Source organism: Bidens hawaiensis, unplaced genomic scaffold (genome assembly GCF_021521415.1).
Source record: "Bidens hawaiensis isolate Kalapana, Puna unplaced genomic scaffold, B.hawaiensis_p1.1 tig00012472_1, whole genome shotgun sequence".
Taxonomy (NCBI): domain Eukaryota; kingdom Viridiplantae; phylum Streptophyta; class Magnoliopsida; order Asterales; family Asteraceae; genus Bidens; species Bidens hawaiensis.
This window is the reverse complement of record NW_027492020.1, coordinates 664750-670401: the sequence shown is the minus strand read 5'-3', so window position 1 is coordinate 670401 and position 5652 is coordinate 664750. Positions and strand designations below refer to the sequence as shown.

General features: G+C 35.9%; 1 pseudogene across 1 annotated transcript; it reads right to left on the bottom strand.

The window, feature by feature from the left end:
* Positions 1-692: 692 nt before the first annotated feature.
* LOC143541180 (uncharacterized) lies at positions 693-4933 on the bottom strand (annotated as a pseudogene). The gene is made up of 4 exons (XR_013136718.1): positions 4180-4933; positions 2708-2863; positions 1797-2440; positions 693-1687 (listed from the first exon to the last, which is right to left on the bottom strand). The product of XR_013136718.1 is annotated as an uncharacterized LOC143541180 (transcript).
* Positions 4934-5652: the final 719 nt, after the last annotated feature.

Sequence of the window (5652 nt, the reverse complement as noted above, 5' to 3'; positions counted from 1 at the left end):
TACGTAGTGTAAATTTAGCCGTTTTCCGCCTGAAATTTTTTATATGTAGTGTAAAAGTTAGTAGTTTTTCGACCGAAATTTTTTATACGTAGTGTAAAATTTAGCCGTTTTCGGTCGAAAATTTGAGCCCGCCCCCCTTTGTTTGTGAAAATTTTGTATTACATTTGAGTCCGGCCCCCCGGTGTCAGTCCAAGCTTTGCCACTGGGTAAAATGATATTTTCCATATATGTGAGGGCAAAAGCTTAATTTCCACTCATTCATAAATTTAGAACTTAATAATAAAATCAAAGACGGAATTCCGACCACCCACAACCACCAACCCATTTTCAAACTGCCTTTTTTGGATGATCGTTAGTGTTAAGGACTAAAAATAAGACAGCTTGTCACTTAAAGGGTGAGTGAAAGTAAAGTTTTTTAAAAAAACCCAATTCATAAATCAGCTATGTTATAGAACAAACTTTGTAATTCTATCTAATGAAAAATAAAAAATGAAAGTTAAAGTCAAACTTTTTTCATTTGCAAAAGATGGAATCAGAGACTACACATTTGGGATTCCCTTCCATCACAAGAGTCTTTAACACCAAATCTATAAGAAAAACAAGTTCTTGTAGAGTTGAAACAAATCTACTTTAACCTAAAAGCTTAAAAACTTTAAACCTAAAACTCCGCATTTTCCGTTTGTGAAACTATCCTATGTAACGACCACGTTTTCCGAGTCATCAACCTTGGGTGCATTGACCACATCAGGCGTCGGTTGCTGCAACTGAGTGTAGTGAAACTCGATCTGTAACCTGTGATGAATCGGTGTATAAGACGAAAGTAAACCTTTTTTCAATATCTGCTTCCAATTCCCTTATAGGAATAGCTGCCAAGAAGCTTTTAAGATACACCTTACAAGATTCTTTCCCGTCACAGATAACCTCCTTTTCACCCCGAGTTTTTGACCACCCGGGTGGTCAACGGGTTCTGCGGTTGACTTTCGGTTGGAGTCATCAGAACCGGATTCAGACGCGTTAAGTTGATAAATCGTCGTGTTTTCGGTCAAACTTCAAGATATAAGCTTGATCACACCCCCTCAAAGAGCCTCTCCCCTAAAGTATCAATAATATAATAAGCATCAAGATCAACTTTCAACACGAAAAAGTGGTCGTTCCAGCTTACGATGTAGACTCGGGGCTCCGACTCGCGACTAATCTCGTCCCACATGGTATCGAAAGACATCGCGCCTTGCAAAAAGTCAAAACCACCCTCGTGGACTTCTTTCGGGGTGGAAAAACCCGATAAAAGATTTTCCGGGGTTGACTGATAACGGGGCGTAAATTGGCTTCGAGTACGGTTTCAAGATCAAAGTGTTTATCGGGAAACCGGGCCATGTAAACTTCATTTTCCACATAGATTTTCTCCACTCTAACGAGCCTTCACGGATCAAAGAATCGAGTTGGGACTTATTTTGGCATGAGATCATGGTTGTTTTGGAACCAGTCGGCTATAACCGCCACGAGGGCGGTGCACGCACTCTCTCCGGCGGCTCGTTCAGATCGTTGATCAATTGAAGCAAAGAAAACTTGTGTCTTAAGCATCATGTGTGTGTCACGGCTGATTATTTCCTTCTCTTCCCAGTTTCCAACCGCAAAAACTATCGTCACCGAATTCGGATATTAAAGATTGATCGTTCATCGTATGCCACTGTTAAAAAGACAATGACAATACATTAAAATATTAAACTTTTTTTCATTTTATCATCTTAAAAATACCAAACCAAAAAAGGGTTTTGATTTTTGAATTTTGATTTCACATTTTCACTTACCAAAGAAGATTCGGCTGAGCTGAGCTGGCGGCGGTCAAAGTCGATGTCATCACCCGCCTTCTTCAGCATATCCTTTCTTTAAAAGCGGTTCGCCTTTCGGGGACCTCAAGTTTAGTTTCCTTTTCTTCCAAGGAAAGATACCTCGTTTCGGATTCTGGATCACAAACGTTTCGGTTTCGGAAACCGAAACGTTTAAAATCATCGTTTTGAGAGCAGCCCACGTCAGACTTTCTATAACTGTAATAAAAGCTGTCTTCATAAAGAGATCCTGTGGTACCGTTGGCATGTGCCAATGTACCGTAACAAAACGATTTCCTAAAACTAGCATCTCCTTCTTTGACTTCAGTTGGCTCGCCTTCTTCAAACTCTTCAAGTGATCCCGAGTCAAAACGGTATGAGGAATAATCACCCTCCTCACTCCTGCTTTCGTGATCATCTTCACGAGACGTTTTCTTTCCACGCCTAATCGAAACGTATTCTGTAAAGATTTTGACTTTTCTTAATCCAGCTTTGAGTGCAGAAAGCTCATCTTTCTCTCCTGGTCCCGACGAACTTTCCGATGTTTGACTTTGACTTTGAGTCACGTCTGCTGGTTCTTGATCAGATTTAACCTCCATCAAACTAAGTTGAATCTGCATAATCAACCTCAAGGGTTACTTATTTGCATAACAAGGGTATTTTAGGCATTTCATTTCTACAATATTTTCTATATGTATATCAAAAGTGATGGCAAACAGGGAAACTGTAATCCTTTCTTTAAAAGTTCAAATCTTTAAGAACTAACGACACGATTTTGTGGGACCTACATGCATATCACACCAAACCGCTACAAATTATGAAACTTTATCATTTAAGTACCTGAGTAAATACACAAATCCTAAAATATAAAGCTCACTTACATGAAGAGAGGGGGCAGGCTCGGTTGATCCACATGAGACGGTGAGAGGAATTGTGAGGTCAAGATCTTTTTCTTCAGCAGCAGAAACATATTCAGCAAGATTCAAAGATGCCGTTCCAACTACAGGAATCTTGTTTTTCGGTCCCGGGCTAGATCCCTGAATTAAAAAATAAAATAGAAGACATATGAAACTAATTATTTCATCATCACAACTTCAAAAACAACATAAATACATCGTCGTAGATATACTAGGAAATATACTGACAAAAGACAATATTTGATGCATATGATGCGACAATATAGAATACGTATACACGAACAATATATGATACGTACGATGCGGAAATCTATGATTCGCGATTTCGCGCCATCAAACCGACACTGGCGGACAAATCATATATTGTGCTAAACTGGGGCTTTCGACATCATTAAACAAACCCTAAGTTAATGAAATGACTTTCATGATATATCAACATTATGGAAACAGTCAAAACTCAAAACTAGCATTATACTATAATCTGCATTACTATGTTCTTTTAAATACTCCATATCTTAAAAAGGTTTCTTTTGATCATGAGAGCCCGTTAAGGAAAACTCACCGGCCCCACCAATACTCTGCTAACCAAACCAGTGGGACCAAATAAACAGCAGATTAAAAACCAAAACCAAATATGTGAACGGTTAACCTAATTGACATTCAAAGTCAAAAGTCAATGTTTAGCTCTTGCTTTTCATGTAATACATAACATACACAAAAATACACAAATGAAACCCTAATGGCCTAATCAAGACCCCCTAAATGTATATGTGAAAACACATAGATACAGTACATGTATATCTATCTATCTATACTGAAAACACAAGATTCCCATGATCCCATCAGCAAAGTGTGCAGACAAAAATCACCCAACTTTTAAAAAGGGCAAAAAAGGCAAAATTCAAGATTTATCAAAAAAAAAGTAGTAATTAATAAAAAACAAAAGAGGGGAAATCAAGATACTCACATTCAAGATTTATCATTTACACTTTCAAATTCAGTAAAAAATTGAAAAAAAAAACTGAACAAAATAATAACTAATAAAAAAACAAAAGAGGGGAAATCAAGAAACTCACATTCAAGATTTATCATTTACACTTTCAAATTCGGTAAAATAAAAAAATTAAAAATAAAATCTGACAATAATAATTAATAAAAAAACAAATAATTAATAAAAAAACAAAAGAGAAGAAATTAAGAAACTCACATTCAAGATTTAACATTTACACTTTCAAATTCAGTAAAAAATAAAAAATAAAAAAAATCTGAACACAGTAATAATTAATAAAAAAAACAAATAATTAATAAAAAAACAAAAGAGGGGAAATCAAGAAACTCACAGTCACATTCAAGATTTATCATTTACACAATCAATTTCAGGTAAAAAAATTTTTTTAACAAAATAATAAAAAGAGATGGGAAATGAAGAAACTTACATTCAAGACAGTAAACCCAATCTCCCAAGGATTAAAAACATTATCTTTACTACTACTACTAGCAGAAAGATTACAAACTGAATAAAACACTTCATCCCACTGAACGACACCGTTTGGTTGAACCACAACCACCTCTTTAGTAAAGTTTCTCTTGACTGTCCTCCTAAAAGAACTTAAACTAATCTTGGGTCCTTTCCACTTAATCTCCACACAGTAACCCTTCTCTGTGTCCGCATCAAGATTCACCCCACCTTCCATTTTCTTCACCACCAATTTAACCCTAAATTTCTTTGACAAGATTGGCGGCCATGGCCTCCATTTGATCACATTCACCACCATTGTTGATGAATCTTGGAACTGGGTTTGTGTTCTAGAGAGAGAAAGATGCAATCTTGGAACTGGGTTTGTGTTCTAGAGAGAGAAATCTGCGATCTTGGTGGGTTTTTTGGATTAATTTCGAGAAATGAGTGAAGATTCAATGTGGGTTTTTGGTTTTATTGAATTTGGGATGTGGGTTTTGGATTATTTTGTCTTAAGGATTTTTGGGAGAGATGAATATGCAGAGAGAGAGAGTAAATTAAGGTCAAAGAAAACACAGAGGGGGGTGTGGTTAAGTTAATGATTTATGACTGGAGATAACGGTGGGTGTACGGAAGTTGTATTCCTGTTAAATGTAATAAATAAGTCAACTCTTAAGTTTTGGTTTTTATGTTTTTATTATTTTGTATTCTTGAAATCATATTCCTTAATCTCAACTTGTGTGTTTTGGTCCTTTTGGTGACCTAAGTTTGATATTTATTTGTGTTATTTTTAAGGGAAAAATTCCTAAAACAAGCTTTTATGAAAACGTATTTTAGGTATTTGCAAGAAATTCTTAAAATGTGTATTATAAACTAGTCGTGACAAGTAGTTTATGATTACACACGAGTAGTTTGTAGAACCAATTCAAACTTACAATGTGCCCTTAAACCAACCGTAACGAGCAGGTTCAATAATAATTTGTTCATCACAACTAAATAAGTTTCATGCCTCGTAATTAACGCCCACGAGTAATTCATAAGTCATTTAGTCGCGACGACTAGTTTACCTGGTTTACATTCCCCACACGAGTAGTTTATTAGTAGTTAATTCGTCGCGACTAGTTTAACCTTACAATCTACTCGTCGCGACTAAAGAACTTAAGAATTACTCGTGGACGTTGATTACGAGGCATAAAACTTATTTAGTCGTGACAAGTAAATGGTTAGTAAATATGTCCGTTACGATTAGTTTAAAGACACGTGTCAAGTTTTAATTGATTATACAAACTACTCGTCACGATTATATTAAAATACATATTTTGGGAATTGTGACAATCGTCAATTTCAGGTTAACTCCGTTAACTCAACTCCGTCAATTCAAACTTAAGATCATTGAATCTATAACGCACACCTCATTACATTTAAACTAGGGTTTAAATGACGCTTAACACTT